This window comes from Haemaphysalis longicornis, unplaced genomic scaffold (assembly GCF_048455015.1).
Source record: "Haemaphysalis longicornis isolate Haplotype H1 unplaced genomic scaffold, Haemaphysalis longicornis Haplotype H1 scaffold_10, whole genome shotgun sequence".
In the NCBI taxonomy this organism is placed as follows: domain Eukaryota; kingdom Metazoa; phylum Arthropoda; class Arachnida; order Ixodida; family Ixodidae; genus Haemaphysalis; species Haemaphysalis longicornis.
In genome coordinates, this window is record NW_027526204.1 from 66,710,315 (window position 1) to 66,730,412 (window position 20,098).

Sequence of the window (20,098 nt, forward strand, 5' to 3'; positions counted from 1 at the left end):
AGTGTGTAAGTGCGAATGCACGGTTGTTGATTGCGCGATTACGGTGGATATCGTGATCTTAATGAGTAGTCGAGAGATTACACACACGCTCACAACTACAAAGAAAGATATTTCTCTCCGTTATTGCTGGTACCGTTGCCCGGTCCGCCATCATCGTTATCCAGATGCAGGACCAGCGACCGCTCTCGACGACGGCGCGCGCTCGACTATTACCCTCCCGCGCCACGCGGCCGCTACACGAGCGCCCTCACGCGTCTGAATGCGGAGCGCCCGCTACGCGAGCGAGAGCTCTCCCGCCCGAAGTGGAGAGGAGGCGCCCAACACCCGCAGTCACTGAGCGGAGAGAGGAGGAGGAGAGTTGCGCACGCCCATCTCCCCCCGTTGCTAGGGAAGACGAGGAGCGCGCGCAGCCGCAGCTGTTGCTATGCGGACGACGGCGGCGGACGATTCAGGCTCGCTTAAGAAGTGCATTCGCACTTAAAAACTTTATTCAAATGCAACATTAAGCGTCGAGAATGTCCCGGGCCAGGTTCACCAACGCCAACTGGTCCGAGAGCTGGTCCGAGGCTATCCAAGTCCGCCACGTTGAAGGAGGTGTGTGGGGAAAATGTGGGGATTGAATTGCAATGGGGCAGGCGAAAATGCAGTGTTATAAATTAGCGTATGGTTCAGGACAATTGGGACATGCTGGTGAGTGTCGGATACGGTAGAGGAAGGAGCGAGCAGGTGTAAGGATGGTATTTAACTGTACGCGTCGAAGAATGCGTAGTTGCGTGGTTGTTAGAGATTTGTCTGGAACAGGAAGTGTACGAAGAGTTTCTATGATGTTCTTGTAGTGAAGCTTTATTTTTTGTTTGTAGTGGAGAGTAGTGTCCCACGTCTGTGGATAAGGCCAGGGAATTCCAGGCGCCCGGTGCAGAAGTTCGCGGGCGAGGTTATGCACAACCTCATTGCCTGGGATTCCAGCGTGACCAGGAATCACCCTCAGTGTGACAGTGTGGGGACGTAGCTTTGTTAAGGCTTTGCGTAGATCATACTGCAGTTCTTTAGGAATCCTACCCATGTGAATGGCGCGAATAGCTTGCATTGAATCAGTGTATATGGTATATCCTTTGGGGTTAGGGGGCCGTAATGAGAGGTCCTGGATATTGGTGATTATTGGGAGAGTCTCTAGAGTCGCTGTAGGTGGGGGATTAGTGAAAGGACCAAGGGTGTGTGTCACTACTTCATTGCCACTTGCGATGGAATATGCGGCTGCTCCGACGTGCGTCCGTGCTTCATCCGTGTAGACTATCGTAGAATCAATTGGATGGACATGATTAACGCGAGCACATGGTCTCCCTGGATTGGTATCAGCTGCAACGTTTTTTGGGATGGGAGCTATCCGGAGGTTATCTGGGAGCGGTGCAGGAGGGGTGATGACAGGCAAGTCAATAGGTTTGAGAGCAACTTAGTGAAGGATCCAGTGTCCTTGTTTTGTGCTAGAAAGACGCGCCATTTGCCGGTCTTTATGTTGTTGTATAAGATCTCCCAGGGGCAAGAACAGCCCCGTAGAGTATAGGCGCTGAGTGGACGTATGAATGGGAGCGTTGGGGGCGGTCTTATATAGTGTATGAAGTGCCACCTCAATCTGATGTCTTTGGTGACAATTCAGAGAAAGTATGGGATTGTATAAAGATGTTTACTTAGAGCTAAGGCATGTACTAGCTGCCTAACTTGACCATCAGCTTACCCATCTAGTGCACCGCATTGTCAACAAGCATGTTGGATGCTTTCGTTACTATTCCAGTTCTTGGAATGGCGCCACGCACTCCTGGGAATGTTACCAGTAACTTACCAGTGTTACCAGTTACCAGTGTTACAGTCACTTAAGCAAAAAATTAACTATGTTACAGTTACGGTTACAGCGTTTCCAAAAGTAATTTCTTAGAGTTACTGTTACTGTGGGAAGGTAATGTGTTTAATCTTACGTGACTGTTTAATACCAAGTAATAGATAATAAACCAAATGATAGTGTTCATTACGCAAAGCTTTTTTGTCTTCACTGATGCCATTGTACACCAATACGTCCTGTAGGAAAGGCAATTTTCTCTGATAATGATAATAAATAATCCTAGGCGAAAAGAACGGAAAGAACGCCTACAGTGGCCGCAATCGCACCTGGGTTCCTTGCGTTATAGAGCTGGCGTGTACCCGATTGCTCTATTTCGACATGGACGACCCGAACACCAAGCAGTAGGTACCGATTCGCGCCGTACTCCACAAACCGAAACCTTAGGCCTCGCGAGTGCACAGCCGAGAGATGCGCTCGGTATTCCGCAAAAGTGGTGCGCACCTTCAGAGAAGAACGTACTCGCACTGTGTTGTTATATAACAAAGAATCCATCACGAGAAAGATTCACGTTCAACCATCGTCGTTCTTAGTTGGAGGGGTGCATGATTTTTTTAGGGGCGAAGCTCCTAAAGCCGTGGGTCTGTCCATCCCTTGTATCTCGTGGTACGTGACCGCCTAGCTCGATGACTCACTCGCAGGTGGCGCTACGTGACCGCCTAATTCGATGACTCACTCGCAGGTGGCGCTGGTGTGAGTGACGTCATGATGACGTCACTCGCACGTGACTGACACTATAAAAGGCAATCGCTGTTCACGCGCTTCCTCTTTCGCAACGAGTCACCGGATGGAGGAGGTGGTTGTTGACAAGGCTGCGGAGCGGAGGGCGCGCAGGGCGGCGGCAGCGCGCGCTCGCCGACAGGATCCCGCCGTGCGCGAAAGAGAGGCCGAAGCATCTCGTCTAGAAAGTCGCGCTTAAACCGCGCGTCGGCAGCTTCGGGCTGAGCTCGCTTGATGCGTTTTGCAGCCGCCTCGCGAGCTCTCACTGCATCGGGGTTTGCCTGCCGATACGAGCGCTTGCTTGCAGCCTCACGAACCCTACAACAACAACATCAAACGAACAAGAACAAAATAAAAGAACAAAATAAAAGTTGATTTGTACAATGTACGCACACAGTCTTACGTCTTTCTAAATAATGTAATGGGCGAACTTTCATGGGAGAGTTACGGTTACCGATGATCTCCCCCTCTCGAGCTTCGCCCCACTTATCATCATTCATTCCGTGAATATGGCGTGATTTTTTTTTTGTTTACGTACTCGTGGTGTCATTTGGGTGCACCGTTCTCGGTGGGCCCCTTTGCGGTGGTATTTCTTCACAAGGGCAGACCAGCTTACTCCTCGGCGGAGGACTAATTGCCAGTTTCTTTTTGTTTGTTTCCGCTCTACTCAGGACAAAGAAAAATGTTAAAAACCGACCTCTCACCTCGGCGTTGTGCAGAGAAGATAATCCTTCTAGTGACCTCCTCCCCTAAAGTTGGAGCGCCGCCGTGTAGTGGAAAGATGGAGACTATATGGCAAAGGTGACCGCGCGAAAAAGTGGGAATCTCTGTGTTTGCGTCGGCCTTTTAGGAGTGTTGCGGTTGGATGATTTTGTAACACAGGAAGTAATAGTAACGACATTTTATGTTGCATTGACGATGCAAAAAGTAACTATGTTACAGTTACAAGTTAGTCTAACCTAAACGTAACTAATAACAGTTACAAGTTATTTAAAAACTAACTAGTTAGAGGCAACGCGTTACTAGTGACTAGTTACTTCCCAATACAGCCTCGGGCGAATGCTTTTCCATTTGTGCGTAGAAAATACTTTTCAGAGAGTATTTTACTACTCTCTAAAAACTCAAGCATCCACGCAGTTTTATTAATAAGACGATTGGAATTATCACTTGTGTACTGTTGAAATATGCGTAATATTTTATTTTTGCTCAACAGTCTTAACAAGCGCGAACATTCAAACAAGGTTTCTGAGTTTTGCCAATTTAAACGTATCGTTCAAGAATTCTTTAGGTTTTTGCCGTGCGGCTGGATCTAGGGACCGAAAAACAGACAGACAGACATACAGACAGACCAAAATTTTGAAGTTTAACTAACCCTGCAACACTTTTTGGGACTTTTTTTGAAATCTTCAATGCTTGCAGGACGTAGTCACCCAACAAACCTAGCACTTATATTAGGGTTCGCAAAGTACCTCAGCCAAACATTACTGCGCCATGCTCATCAGATAACTTGTAAACTTGCTCTGAAGATTTCGCTCTCTTCCCTGGTCTTGACGTACTTCGAGGTCTCGAATCGAATAACGTCACTGAGGATATGTAGCGGCTGTTGGCTGGTTTTTCTTCAGTTACAGCATTGAATGCCTTTCGATAGCAATTTTAAAAATAATGCTTCAAAAACAAAGCGAAACAGAAGCCGTATCTGGTACGACGAGCAAATTCCGGAGCGCCGCTCAGTGCTGGCGATCGCTGTAGATTTCGCAGTGCCTCCAGACGCGAAGGAAAGAGCGAAAGCGTTTATCGAAAGTGTTGTATGGTCCCTTTATGTAGTCAAAGAAAGACTACCATCTTTAAAAACGGACCTAGGCCGATAGGAAAAGAATTACCGAATGTGGGAATTACTGCTCCAGTTGCTGAAGACGAAACGCAAAATTTCACATGGAGCAAGTTGATGGAGCTTTTTGTGTGCAAAAGCGCTCCGTCGGTCCGAAATAAATGAAACACCGAGCTCCCTGAAGTGTTACGGTGTGCATTGGACGGAAGAGGTAGCTGGCCTGCAGGTGCGTGTAACAAAAAGCGTTTACAGTAATGGAAAAAAAGGTAAGGGGAGGATGCAGGGCACTCAAAACCACACTTATCTTCAGTGCATTTTGGGAAAGGAAATATCGCTTGTAGTTGTAAACAGGTACTATCAGGATTCATTTAAATATGAAGAGCGGAGCGAGTGGCTTCCAATTCGTGGAGCGCATTCTGGCGATGGGCCGGGTATGTGCCGTAAAGGTACCTTGCAAGAGTGCGTGTCCAACCTTGCTATCAAAAGACCATCGTTCAGTTGTGAGCATTTTGATTTTCGCCGCCTCGCCGTTGGGGGTGCCTTCAAGTTTTTTTTATCTCGCTTCACGGGTGCGTTGGGTGAAAACGGCGCACGTGAAGGCATTCTTTTATTTTTCGATCTCGGGTCAAGAGCCCGACCAGCAAAGTCTCCTCACCAGTTTTCTTGAAGAAGCCATGCTGCTCGGTCATCTTGTCTTAGCAGCAAAGTTTGATAAGCGTTGCGTACAATGGCCCCCAACGGGGAGGTGCCAGATCAAAATGCTGACACACCGAGCTGTGGTCTTTACATACCAAGTTTGTACACGGACTCCCTTAAAGGTCTACGAAAGTGCTTACAAAAACGGGTAAAAATCTTTTTTTCGTAATGCTACGTTGGTCGGTTTATGCATGTGAGCTTTTATTTGGAATTTATAGATGGGGTCAGCGCTATTGGTTGGTAAAGCTGGCCCTTAGTCCCTCCTACTGCTCATTCCCGCCACGCCGGAACAGCGAGAAACCGAAAGGTTGTGACCGGAAGTAACGCCATATTCGGAACACGGCCAGCGACATCGCCACCGCTTCGCTGTTTCGAAGTTTTCTGGGCAAAGTTATGAATTAAGCAGGCATGTAATGTCAACTTTGTTAAACTTTACTGTCTTGATTTGCCTCCGCGGGGATTGCTTTAGCCATAATGCCACTCAGTTTTGGAGTGATTACATGAAACAACTCATACACACCAGAAATGTTTAAAAGAGCGCTCGTGGCTACTCTTTTTATTGTAATAGTATACCCGATGGCATAAATACTATGTTACAAGTAAAGGTGAACTCCCGTTTGGCAAAGAAACGCAAGGAGGGAGCGGTGGTGTGGTCCCCGTATCCACCGATGAAGGTCAGGTGGTCGGCCAGCTACGGTGGAGGCCTGTGCCTTGAAGGTGTCGTGTTCTGGCCACTTCCAATGAACGGCACGTCCACGGCAAAGGTTCTGTCTCCGTATCTGTGCCCGCAAAGGTTCTGTGTCCGCAAAAGGGGCAGTTTTGTATGAACGGGCCATGGTAGCGCGTTGACCACTCCCGGGTAACAGCGGGAAAAGGGCTACAGCAACTTTAGTCTTCGCCGCAAGACCTCCTCCCAGCGAGGGAGTCTACTAAGGAGGTCCGTTCCACACTGTGGAATTAAAGCTCGTGTATCGCGACGAAGACCTCCTTTTCTTTGGTGAAACTTTCCTGGGGTATCTACTGTCAGTAAGGGCAATGGTCGTGGAACAATTGCAGGGTGGCAGGCACCATGCGCCGCAATGTGAGCTGGGAGCGTATTTTGCCGGACCCACGAGAGCCGCAGAGGGCAGGGGTACGTATCCAGTAGATCACAAATGTCCCTCGAGATAGCTGAGCTGTAATTTACTCGACGTAAATCACATATGGCCGCCGTGGAGTCTGTACAAATTTGTAAAGTAGTACGTCCAAGGGCTTGACGAGGAGCATGAGTTAGGGCTTGTAATCTTTCCCGGATGGCTGTAAGCTCGGCCAGCATACACGACAGGCTGCGGCGTCTTTCGTAAAGGCACGTTAGACAGGCCTCTGGGTTGTAAGGACATTGTACTGTTGTGATCAGCACGTTGTCCTTGGCCCCAGCGTCCACAAATGCTTGCACCACCTGTGGTTCAGGTTCAGCCACCAGTTCTTGCGCGACCACGAAAAATGTGTCATATTGTCTGTCGGATAGATTGTGCAGTCGCGTTAGTGCCCTATTGTCGGTCACCTGGTGGTATACCTAAGGTGGCTTGGTAACGACGCAGGCTGGTGATGTGGGTAGTGAACTCCCCATGTAGTTACCTAACGCCACTGCCTCATCAACAAAAGTGAGTCTATGCATGCTGGCGGACCGAAACTGATGAACAAGCTCATCCAAAGTGTTAACTTGAGCTTCAGCCTGAAGCGCAGGGATCGGTGTTATCCTAGGGAGGAAGGTAATGGCACGCATTGCGGCTCGGTTAATTACCTCAAGTCGAGCCCACTCCGCCTGGTTCAGCTGTTGGAATTGGGCCTGGTAAAGTAAGTATGTACTCGCTGTCACCATGCATCCCATTGGTAAACAAGCCGAGGCTGGAGTACAGACCGCACCAATGGACGGACCATTTTCAAACAGAAGCCACCAGACTTCTGTGAGATACGTAAGATGACGTGGAGCATCTGTCCTGCTTATTGGCGAGTGGAATGTGGCCACATAGACGCTGACCAAGATGCATAAATTTCTAATTCAAGCACGCGAACTGAGGTGGCAGCACGTACAGGTCAGCCGCAGAGTTGCAATGCGATTGGAGGCACCTCCAGTCGGCTACGGCCCCAATCACTGGCCACAGGCAGAATAGCTGTCTTTTCGGCGGAAAGTGTTATTTCAACATCTTCACACCATTTATGAGTTTCATACAAGGCTTGTTGAAGGCACGCGGTTTTTCCGAGTCAGGTCTGAGTGTACAGTGCACACTGTGATGTCGTCCGCCTACATAAGAAAGTGCATGTCAGGCATTCACCAGTAACCCAGTCAGGCTGTGTTGTCGGGTGCTGTGTGCTTCTTAGTCGGAGTGATGAGGCCAAACAAAGGATAGGCGCCAGAAATCCATATCCTTTTTACAGTGGGATTAGAAAATTGAGGTGACCCCAACCATCTCGGTTCCCAAACGTCTTGCTAATTTTCGCAATAAATATCGTGCGCTACTATGATAGCATAGCTAAATATGTAGATTCCGCGCGTTGTTCCCACGAAATGAATTAACGTGGAAAACACGCAGCGTTTACTGTACGCGGAAGCACTCCGCACACACGCCAGCCGTGCACGCACCTACGGCCCACCAAGCCGCATGAACCAGCGCAAGCCGAAGAAGCCACCGCCCATCGCCGCTCTGCAGGATCAAAGAAGTCCCGCAAAAGAAGGTAAGCATGCGCGAAAGTCTACGAAAGTGCGGTGAAAAATTGCACCAGGGACTGTCATTCGCGGTGATGTTGAAAGCGCCGACGAAATGAGTGCCGCGATGCTAACCCTACACTTTTCTACGCCGACAGGCCGCTCAGGCTATGAGCGACCCAGCACGAGCACCTGCCCGAGCACACAATCTGGCGAGGGATCGAAGGATGGCGCTGCCTGCCAGTGAGAATGAGCGCAGGTTGCTATAAACAGCTCACGGAAGGTGTCTAGGCGCCAATCTCCAAATTTCCAATCACATCGCAACGAAAGCTCCTCGACCGAGAAAAGGGATGATGCTATGGCGAAGGACTGCGTTAGGGATTGTCATTCGCAATTTTAGCTAAGGCTTAGATAAAATACCTTTCGCGTGGCTGATCCTAAAGTTCCTACATCCGAACAACACACGCCGGCTGAAAGCTATTGTGAGAGACCCTCTTCTAAAAATTTTCGCGCGCGAGCGTGTTGCTTTAGGCTTGCCTACCTTTTGGGGCCTCCCAACACTCGGTTCTTTTATTGTAGAACTGCGTACGTGCCTAACGTTCTCTACGCTGACCGGACGCCGAGTGACCTGACACCAGCACCTCCGCGCTACACGGCGACCGCGGGCCGCAATTCTGCCGACTGCGCCCACGAATCGACGCAGGCCGCTGCACACAGCTCGTTGCCGCCTGCCCAAATGTAAACACAAAGTTACACATGCGAGAAATGGGACGATGGCGTGTTGAAAAATTGTGCTACAAATTGTGATGAGCGCTGGAGTATCTGCGACAATGCAATATCCGTATAGGTTCCCTGTATCAAAGGAACTAAAGTCGGCTCACAGCCGTTGGGGAAAAACACTTTTCTAAAACTCTTCGCGAGCGAACGTGTCATGTTCATGCCTCACAACCCGAAAGAAAGGTCGTGTGCGTCTCCCAATCCACAGAACAGTTTTCTTCCCATACCTGAACCGGAAGTAAATACCGTCTTTAGGCCGGACGGTGAGCGCAGCGCCGCCACTTCCGAATATGACGTCATCTACCACGGGCCAATCACAAAAGACCGCCAGGTCTCTGCTTGTGCCCGTCTGCAGGGGTCGTTTGTGTTGGCAAAAAAAGGCGGTTTGCGTGTATTTCAATATGATTAAAACACGTTTTTTTTTTATTTCAGCGTGAGGAATATTGCAATACAATGCCCGCAACAATGTTTTTTTTTAAAGCTCTGCACCAGTTTTTTACGTTGTTCCTACTGCGCATGCGCAGCCCGTCACCAGGATGTGTAGCCTGTACCCGATTGATTGTGCGGTTGAACACGCCGATGCTAGACCTGGGCTATCAGGCGCGCAGTTGTGGAAGGTTAAGTATTATTTTCACCACCCGGAGATCTTTCAATGGGTCATGATAATAAAAGGCAAGTTTTGCTTCATTCGAAAGATTTAATTGTAAGAATAACACTGCAACTGCTTTTAACGGAAGCTTCACTAAAACACGATTTATAACTAGGACAACAGAGAATAGATTGATTGATTGTGTAGTTTAACGCGCCGACGCAACGCAGGCGATGAGGCGCGCCGTAGTGGAGGGCTCCGGATTGATTTTGTCCACCTCGGGATCTTTAACGTGCCCTGAAATCTCGTACAAATGGGCGTCTTTGCTTTTTTGCCTCCATCAGAAAAGCGAACGGCGCTGCCGGGAATCGAGCCCGAGTCCTCGTGCTCAGCAGCACAACGCCTTAGCCACTGAGCCACCGCGGCGGGTTGTTTCCCGAAAAATTACTATCAAGCGTAACAAAAAGCAGGCAGATATACAAGTCCACAAGAGCCAGAGTGCGAAGAGCGGTGTGTGAGCGGTATTTCCGCGCCTTCTGGGACCTAAAACGATAAACAAGGCAACCAAACAGGCGTGTGTGAGATGGCTAAACATATTACCGTATATTTAAGGTACATGCCCTTCGTTACTGAGGCCGGGAAATATACAATGCTGCGGGAAAATTAAAATTTTTGTCTAAATTGTTACGTTTACAGTTAATAACGGATCATTTTGCTACCGGAAAAGCTCTGAGGCGGCTACAAAATACGAAATCATTTAAATAAATCAAACTAGTATTTTGTCTTCATTGAACCTGCAACTTAAAGGAGCCATGAGGAGAAAATACAACTTCCTTTAATCTGAACGAACTATGATTCAGTATCTCACTCAGCTTCATTAGAGCCACAAGAGATGTTTTTTAACAAAAAAAAAGCAAGAAGTATTTAAAACTTTCAAAGTTTGCGCCACAGTGACGTGTTATGAGCAAGAATGACGTCATACGGGCCAACAATAAAACATAATTTTCAGTGCGTTAACTGCACGTTAGCATTCAAGTGATGCGGGCAAATGGAAGTGGAGGCCCCATTACAGACGTCCAGTCATGTGTCGTCGCGACAGGTCAGTCAGGCGGCCGCCAATCGCACAAACAAGGTTCCGTGACGTCATAGAAAAGTTGCGGGAAATTGGCTAGGGGGTCGCGACTGCTTCACACGTTTTCTTTAATATCTCCGTTATTTGTTCGAAGATAGCGATGATATTGGTATCATTGTTATCGGGACTAAGCAGTCTTTCTAATGAACCCAACTTGTAATTTCTCTTCATGGCTCCTTTAAGCACATGATTTGTGTTGGACGTTCCAAACTCTACCTCACCGAACGCGAAGTAATGCCTCGACTACAATGTGAGTGGGATTTACAACATCTCTGTTGACATCACCGTTGAAAATCGGGTTGAAACGGAGCAGGCCGCGCACGGCGGTATTTTCTTTTCTTTTCCTACATGCCGGGGTGGCTCAGTGGTTAAGGCGTTGTGCTGCTGAGCACGAGGTCGCGGGTTCGATTCCCGGTCGCGGCGGCCGCTTCACTGATGAAGGTGAAAAGCAAAAACGGCCGTGTGTACCAGATTTCGGCGCACGTTAACGGTCCCCAGGTGGACAAAATTCATCCAGAGCCCTCCACTACGGAGAGCCTTATCACCTGCGTTGTGTCGGCGCGTTAAACCCTTCAATTAATCAAATGTTTTTCCTTCTGCGGCATGCGGGCGCAGTGGCACGTACAAGCCGCGCCAAGTCCGTGGTGCATCGGCCATGTACGTGGCCGTTTCCAGTGTTGCCAAGCGAGGAAATTGACATCAAAACTTTTCAGTGGATACGATTATAGCTAAATCTCCGGTTCAATCGCCGTCATAGAATATAAAAAACAAGGCAATAGCGGGAAAAATTATGCGGCGGGAAAAAAAATAATTGACATGGCGTGGCATCACGCGATTTGAGCATGTGGTTTCTAAAGGCTTATTTCACAGGAATAAAAAAAATTTCTCGTGGCATTTTTTTTTTTTTTGTCACGACTGATTCTTCGCCATGTATGCTACCTTGCCCCGTGGATTGACCGTTTCAAGGCATGGCATTGGTTTTTCTCATCTTGTAGCGACTGAACTCCAGTCGGAAGGAAAGTCTCGTAACGACCAAATGCTTTACATAATGTAACGAACTTGTCAAAGGAAAAATCAGCCTTCTCAATATTAGTTATCTGTGGTGGTAAACAACCAAAACCTTTTTGAAACACGTAAAGTCGCCATTTTTCCACCGTTGTGTTCACATATATCCCAAAATAAGAAGTCTCTTCCATAAAATACGAGCTTTTATTGAAAAACAATAAGATGAAGAGCCCAAACAAACGTCAGAAAACGTGCACTTTTTATAGCAAAGCCCTCTATCATTACAACCTTAGTTTTCGAGATTCTTCTTGCTTAGTTTCTGTTCGTTCCATTCAGACCGGTCCATTTTCTTTCCACGGCAGCTGACCTGTACACCGGACAGCGATTAAACGTTGCTGGATGGGGACCGGTGCAGTTGGCGCACTTTGGGTTATTTCTACGGTCACAGTTTTTGTACAAGTGCGGACCCGCACATACCTTGCAGCGCTCTTCTCTAAAACAGTAGCGGGCCATGTGTCCAAATCGCTGGCAGCGCATACATTGCACGGGGGGTTCGTAGTGTGCTCGCACAACCAGCGGTCGCTCGCCTACTAACTTCGCCGCTTCGTCGTCCGGCACCAAGTACGTCGGCATGCGGCGGTCCGTTCGAAATGTGAGGATGACGTTGTAATTTGGCACGCGTTGTACTTCACCGTCCGGTCCCTTTTTGAAGTCCACCTGTCTTCTTGCGTGTATCACCCCCTGGGAAACGAAGAACTGTACGAGCTGTTTTTCTGTTACACGTAGTGGAACGTTAGTTATTCGGCCGATGTGGTGTCCTTTCCCGGCTGGCACCTTGACGCCTACCTTGTGGTCCATGATGTAACGCACTTGAAGAAGCCTAGCAGCAGCCTCAGCCGATGTGGCCAGCACGACTAGAGTTCCGTTGAACGTGATTCGTTGGAAGCGAATAGGTTCTTGTGCTGTCATGGCCAGAATTGTCATCACCTGGTTGGTAGGCAGTTGCAGCATGGATGGTTCATCGGGTACGGACTTGAAGAAGATTTCAATACCTTCAACCTCTTCATCCTCGTCTCGAAGCTCGAAGCGAGGCTGGCTGTTTCTTTGACCCAGTCGCCTGCAATAGTCGTCTAAAGGTTGCCAAAGATCCACAGGCAGCTCTCGCTTGGCCATTTCAGCTTGGGCTTCGAACCTTGAAAGCATTGCAGCTATCTCAGATTTTGTTCTTGATTTTGATATGTGTTTGGAGTAAGTTTGTGAGCTTGAGTCTGAAGCCTCCTTTGTTTCGGGACTTGAGCCTTCACTGGTGGGGTTGGAGTGCGTCGATGAAGAACTCAAGTACGACCTAGAGGAGGTATCTCTGTGTAAGTTGAATTGTTCTGCATTTGATGACTTGCCTGAACCGTTGTCGATGTGGATATTTCCGCCTTGGCTTGTGGACGGCTCCTCCCAGCGTTGTCGTTTGTTAGCCAATGTCACTTCTGTAGCACCGCGCTTCCGTGACTCGTCGTGTTCTGAGTCGCTTCTTGAATAATCGTAAACACACGACATCATTAGAGATTGCTGGTCAAAGGGTCCTGAGTAATGTAGCCTTATGTTGAGCCGAAGATTTGTTCGGAATTTTTTCGTGTTTTAGATAGCTTGTGACAATCCCGGAAAGTTCCTGCAATTGTAAACTGCGTCACCTTACCGAGTGGCTGGAGAACTGAAGTACTTACTCTCCGGTACGTTGCCGTGCAACTGGATAAAACACAGATTGGGCAGATGGTGCCACAATGAAGTCATAATTATTTCAGCGCTCTTACATATGAATGATCCATAAACTCAACGGCTTACTGGTTACTTTCAGGTCCGTACAAAATCAGCTTTCGCGTTAATAAAGTTGGTCTTAGGTGCTCATTAAGGAAGCCGCTAGAGTAAATGCTTCCTTTTTAGTGCGTTTTCCTGGATTCAAGATAGCTAATAATAGTCTAAAAACCTCGTAATACGTGAAATAACAACGTCAGGGCAAAAGACGCGCTGCGTAGGCGAATCTCGGGAACCCGTAGATGTTTCTAGAGCCGCCTGTCTTTAGTGAGATGAAGGCGCACAACTCATCTATTCTCATACATGTCAAATGGGGCTCAACAAAAGAAACCACTGTAATCCTACAGAAAAGGCCTTAGATCATCGTACAATACCAATGGTTAAGATTGCCATAATAAACATTAGAGAGCCTCTAGCCAGGCTGATCTCGTAAGGTAATCCTTCGCTGTTTCCCCGGAAACAATCTTTCACGTCCTGATTGAGAGACGCTCGGGTTGGGCGAGCTGTTTCTATAAAGAGAAGATATTTTATTAGAAAAATAGAGCATTGATATTAACACGGGCTTGTTTTTATTAGTTTATTGAGTTCTTACTCAGCAAATTGTAGGCTAAAGGCATGTTTAATACGCAGAAAACTACATCCCATGTTGCATTGACTAAAATGTTTTCTGCCACCGTAATATTTGTGATTCTGTACTGAGCCTTCGTATCAATTAGGAAATTCTTACTGCTAATGATCCCGTGCCGCCTCTCATAAGATGTGGAATCCGGTGGCATTTGTTTGACTTCTATAACACTGAAAGGCTGGCTAGTTAATGCGAATTTATGACTGTCTCTTGAGCGCACAAAAAATGAGGACTGAACAAAAAAGACCCGAAGACCAGCGCAGATTAACAACTGGATTTTCGTTTATCATTCATCACACATATACCCTCTTTGACAACACCCGTGCATGATCAAATGCGTACGTATCATGTCGTACACACAAACACCAGAGAAAAGCACTTTACACTTTATATTATCTCATCTCATTTAACAACTCTATTTCCTTATCAGACAGGGCTACTGACAGTTGGCTGCACTGGTCTTAGTGTCTTTTTCGTTCAGTTCTCATTTTTTGTGAGCTCAAGTTAGAGTCAGGTTTGGCGTACAGTCAGGTTTGGCTAGAGGTTTTGTATATACCTCCCCTAAGCGAACGAAAATGCATGCCAACGCGATTTATGAGTAAAAACAGCGCCGATAGCGAGGGGACGCGAGCACATCTGACGGAGCCACCTTGATATATTTACCGTCAGGCGCAAGGTACCTCACACACGTAGTCATATATCCTCTGAGACACAGCTCTGGCGCGAGCAAAATTCTGCCTTTGGTTTGGCGATGGTAGTCTGCTGTTGCTGGATTTCACTCGCTCCGGCTCTAGTTGCGGTAAGCGTTTGCTCAGCCGATTAGCGTTGTCTTTGCAAGCTGTCTTTTCCGCATTGCCTGCTGCCGTGCACGCGTGAACGCCATACTGTACAATCGCAGATCATGTAGCTGCACAAAGGGGCAAGCCGGTTAAGGGGGTTTCCGTACAACGCTAGAAAACATCTGGAGCAGTCGTAACACCAAACGAAATGCTGCTAAACTTGGTAGAATGTGTGTCGTGTGGCTGGGGTAGATTAAATTGAGTGCAAAAGGGGTAGGTGCTAAAAATACTACTTTCGTGCGAAATGTTAAACACTTCTCCCCCTCCCTCAAAAGAAAATCTTCACCACCCCACTCGTTCGAAACCCCACAAATATTTATATTAAATATTCTTTCTACATACGAAAAAATTGGTTGAGTTGCCGCCTTGTTGATTTCTTTCCTCTGTATCCCCACGTAACATTCGCAATTTGTCGGTGGAAATATTGTTTGCGAAAGTATCCATTAGGTTGCACTCATGAAGTTTTTTTTCATAAAGCCCCCCAACAATTTTTATAAGTTGGAATATTTGGTTTTCTCGTCTGTGTGAGGTTACTCTGGCCACGTTCAACGCGAGTTCTCCAAAACAATACGTTATGCCTACAGTCACCACCTTTCACCACCTTTCTTTTATGCGCTGCTTTTGGCACGAGGATGAGACCACACCGAAATCCGTTATATTTTACCGACGGGTGTGTTTGACGCCGCCCGTAAAAGAAGGCAAGTTTCCTTTATTGGGTGCTACACCATAGCTGCAGCCCGCTCCTTCGAATCTTCTGGAGAAGTAATAAAATGTCCGATTAACTTACAATACCTCTAGCACAGACGAAGGCGTTTCTAGTTACCACTATCAACTTTGCAAGGCCAGCTTCCATCTTGCTTCAAAGGTATCAACACATGTTTATCTAAAAAAACCACGGCCGGTTCCACTGGGACCGATGCCAAAGACCTACCGGTCGAAATCGGGCCTCAAGTACCACAAGTTGACACCGCTGGAGACGAAACACTCAAAGTGCTGTGCGTGTCCGCGCCTCTTCGTCACCAAACAGAAAATGCTTCTCGGCGAGCAGCGCATGCATGGCGGGCTACGACCGTACAAGTGCAACGTCTGCCAAAGAGCCTTCGTTTCTGCACCTTCCCTATATGTTGCCTTTTCTACTTTTTCTCACCTTACGCCTCGTCAACCGACTCATTCAAAGTGTTGTTCTTAGTTTCAAAGAAAATGGCCCATTGTGGTTAGTCAGTTTCCAAGCTGCGAGGCCGTACCTGTTGTGTATTGTGTTCACCGCACTGACTGTTAGTAATCACCATCATTTAGCTCGTCCGGTAAGACCCATGAAAGTACCCTATCACGAAATTTATAATTTCGGGCCCCTTGCACGGGAAGTGTCAAAATTACTTACGGTTGGGGTTTTAAACGATAATTTTGAGCGTGTTTTGTTTCAAGACAACCCTAAAAATAGAGCGGAAGCAATGTAAAGTCAGAGTTTCTTACGGCAGTTGTGGAAGCACTTATGGGCTGCGGCTTAACGAAATATGTTCGTAACTGTTCAAGTGGCCTACCGTACTGTTATAGACAGAAAGCAAAAACTACGTGGGTTTTTCAATATCTATTCAGTTCATGCGCACAACTTCAGTTTAACTTCAGTCCTTTTAAAGTGCTCCCACAGTACCACCAAAGTGAAGATAACAAGTCGCAGTTTTTCTCCGAACATATTTTTCGAGCGCATCACATTTCCTTCCGCAGTGATCGTGCGCACATGGTATCCCCAATTTTTTCCCGTACTGAAAAATTCAAATCATCTCCTCTTGTCTTGCCAATGAATGGTTGGAACCAGTTACCGGGCAGTATTGTATCTGTAAGGGATCCACCTTTATTTGAATCCGCTTTACTCAGAGTCTTTCACGGGGAAAGTTTGGCATTTTTTCTTTTGTTTTTTCAGGTGGTTCTTTCCAAAAAAATTTCGTACTATGTCCACCGCCTTGTTTACTATTTTTACTTTTACGTCCCCATATTTATAATAAATAATAATTCATCTCAGGGGGAATCTAATTTTGACCTCTTTTTTTAAACTGGGAACTTGATTTGGCAGACTTGTGTTTTGAAAATGATTGTATTTTAAAGCAAAGCTTTCAACCTCTCCCAGCCAACGGTTCCTTCGTAACGTGCGCCGCAAGAAACTCCCAACGCGGCTAGGGAGGGGGAGGGAGGTTTTCACCCACGGAGCACAGTTTAGATGTCACGGCGAAAGGTTGCCCAATGTTCCCCGCGCGCAATTGCCTGCTCACACCGGCAGGTGTTTCGGCGGGAAGGCTTTGTCGTCTGCTTCAGCGACGGTTGTTTTGGGCCTGTTTTGATGCAGCTTCGTGTCGAATGCGCGCTTAATTCGCACGGCTTGAATAAGTTGTTTGACACCACCTCCTGGTTAACCCCGACCCGACGGAACTAAGTGGCGAAACAATGATACGTTCAGGATTGGTTTGCAGGGCGGGAAAACAAACTGTACAAACCACATACAGAACCCGGGCAGCTAAAAAAACGCTACCTTTTGACCACTGCTTGACACAAATGAGACTCCGCTTTCTAAATGGGTGAATACAAATTCGGTTGTGTTGCAAAAGTTATTACAAAAGGCCAAATGAGCGACTGGTTCTGATAAATCGTGATTATGACAGTTCCCTCGAGCTTTCTCGCATTCTCAAACTTACTAAACTAACTCGTTTAAATCGATATAAATGAAAATCACTCAGCTCACATGCCCAGTTATTTCGGTGTCTGCACTTGTGTCGTACGGTGGTGAAGCCCCGAGGTAGCTCATCAGAATGGCTAGGTTCCGCTGTCTCACCCTTCGAAATACGCTCCTCTTCCTTTTCTTTCTGCCGACGCACGGCCGGGCTACAGGGGCGGCGTTGGGAACGCGGCCCCCGCGAACTCCTGGTAATGGCTGGCCGGATATCTGGGTTCACTCCTTGTAGAGTCTCGAGCGTGAATTGAAGTTACGCCGCATAGGCAATTAATTGTTGTGTGTATCGTTTAAAGCTTTGCTTTCCAACCACCTGCACAGCTTGGATAGGAGCAGTTTTTTTTCTTTCCTCTGATAACTTCCGATCTTACTTTTGGGTAGCAATTTGGCGTGCCAAAAACTTATCTACACCAGAGTTTGTGGTAATGTTCGTAAAATACTCATTTCAAGTAAAAGAGTTTCGCGCTAGAAAGCGGGAGAAGCCCTCAGTCCAGGGACCTGCGGCGGCTGCTGTCCCGCGTGCCCGGGGCACCAATAATGGCGGCTGCCCGTGTGCATTGGCAAGCCCACGTGGTAAGGTACAGGGTTGGATGTTCGCTATTCCTCTAATTTATTGCGCCAATATATGACGCCACTTCGACTGTTAAGCATTGCCATCTCAGCTGAAAATATTATCTCTACAGCCTTCTTCAACGATGCGGAAATGCGTATAAAATTTTGCGTAAAATTGTTTAATTGTTTCAATGACCAAGTTTTCAGGGTTTCCTAAGATGATTCCAGACCTTTGACAAGTCACCATGCCTGTTTTGTTGTTTTCAGGAGCCCAAGGGATGCCATATGTGCGAATGTCGTTGCACTTGCCGTTTGTGTGCGGCCAAATTCATAGATACTGAGGGTTTTCCTCAGCACGTCCGCCGACACCGCGAAACAAACAAGGACGGCAAGTCTCCGACGTGCAGGCGATGTGGCCAGGGTTTCGCGCAGTAGGACCGCCTTATCGCGCTCCACAGGAGGAAGGATACGGGCGACAGAATTAAGGCGTGCCCACTTTGTCCTGCAATGTTGGCGAAGAATCTCTCTCTCAAGTTAAACCTGCGACGTCAGTGAAGAGCGAAGTGGAAGTGCTGGAAAAATTGCGGCGCCTGCTTTTCCTCTATGTATGGGCAGCAAGCGCACCTGCAAAGCGTTCACCAGCTGGAGCTTCTGATGTCGCGCTAAAATTTGAAAGGGATTTTCAGAGACGGGCATGGAACGCCATCACGTGAAATAGCAGCACTAAAAAGACTCAATAATCATACCCGGGTCACGTGTTTACGTATACAGAACACCTACACACTAAAAATTTTTACGCCCAAAAGGGTGCTTCAGCTTGTCGCCGCAGGAGCACCCTAAAAACTGAATATTTTACGCCCTTTAGGGTGCTTGGATTTTGTCGCCGCAGGAGCACCCTCTGTGAAGCACCCCAGAAGACAGGTGCCTTATAACACCCTTTTCCACCTAAAAGTATCCTAGGGTGCTACTTAGCACCCCAATCTGTAGGAGCATCTTCTGCAAAAGCACCCACCTAAAGGGGTACAAAACGGGTGCGTCATCCTCGGTTCACAGGTGCAGCAGGTGTGAGACCACATATTGCACAATATCACACACGATTATGGTATGAAACATTCGTGCTTTCCAAGCTCGGTTCTGTGAGACATTCCATTGAAGCTCAACATCAGCTGATAATTTCCTTGAACTTGTGTCACCGATTGTTAAAACATCAATTTAAAAAGTCAGGAGCCACATCTCAGTACAGTTATAACTTTAGAGGTAGTTGATTACCCAAAACTTCGTAAAAAACCAATTATATGTTCACTTTGCCGAACTGCAGTACAAATCCTTCGAGATTCACTGCAGAGCCTAACCATGCTGTGCAGTGAAAGCAATTAGGTGTGCAACACTTCAACCACACAAAACTTCCTTGAACCTTAAAACCCTTGGCTTCTTAGTATTGCACCAAACTTCCAATCAAGGTAGCTACCTGCAATGTTTAGTGCCTTATTCTTGAGCTGAGCAGGAAGGTTCAATATCAAGCAAGACCAAATGCAAAATGTATAGTTTCCTCCGTAATGCGGCTCATAATATAGTTCCCTCCGTACTGCGGCTCATAATCTACTTATAAAAGTTGGGTACCCAAGCCATTTATTTTCGTTTGCATTATTCTTTTTGCTTTCCGGAAAAATATTCATATGGTACAGCACTTGCAAGGTTTGGTGGTATTTGGAGTTTTATAAACATACCTTTAGACTAAATGACCCCACATAGCAATAACAAGAACTGCAAACATCACAGAACAATGCATACAAGTTCCCTGGTGAAGCCTATGGTTGAAATGTAATGCCATTGTTCAGAAAACATTATTTTATCATGAGGCTAGCTTGTACATGGTGCCTTGTATTATGTCCCTGCCGGTGGATGTGGGGTCATTTGTCACTGTTGCAAATGAAAAGCCAACAGCCAGGGCCCATTAGTTTTGGCTAGTATTACGAGGTGCCTCACGGTAAGCATTCTACGTCGATAGACTTTTTTAGAGTTGACTAGAACTGAAATCAGCAAAAGATTCTCTACAAAACATTCATTCTATCCGCAGCTTTAGGGTTTGCTAATTTCCATAGTTGGGTTTCTTCTGCCTTTCTTAACAACATTTTTCTTTTGATAAGAAGGTGCACAACCAAAAGCAAAAAGCTTTTCTGTAAACCTTTGGTAGCTATATAATTGTTACAAAATATTCTACTCTAAATAT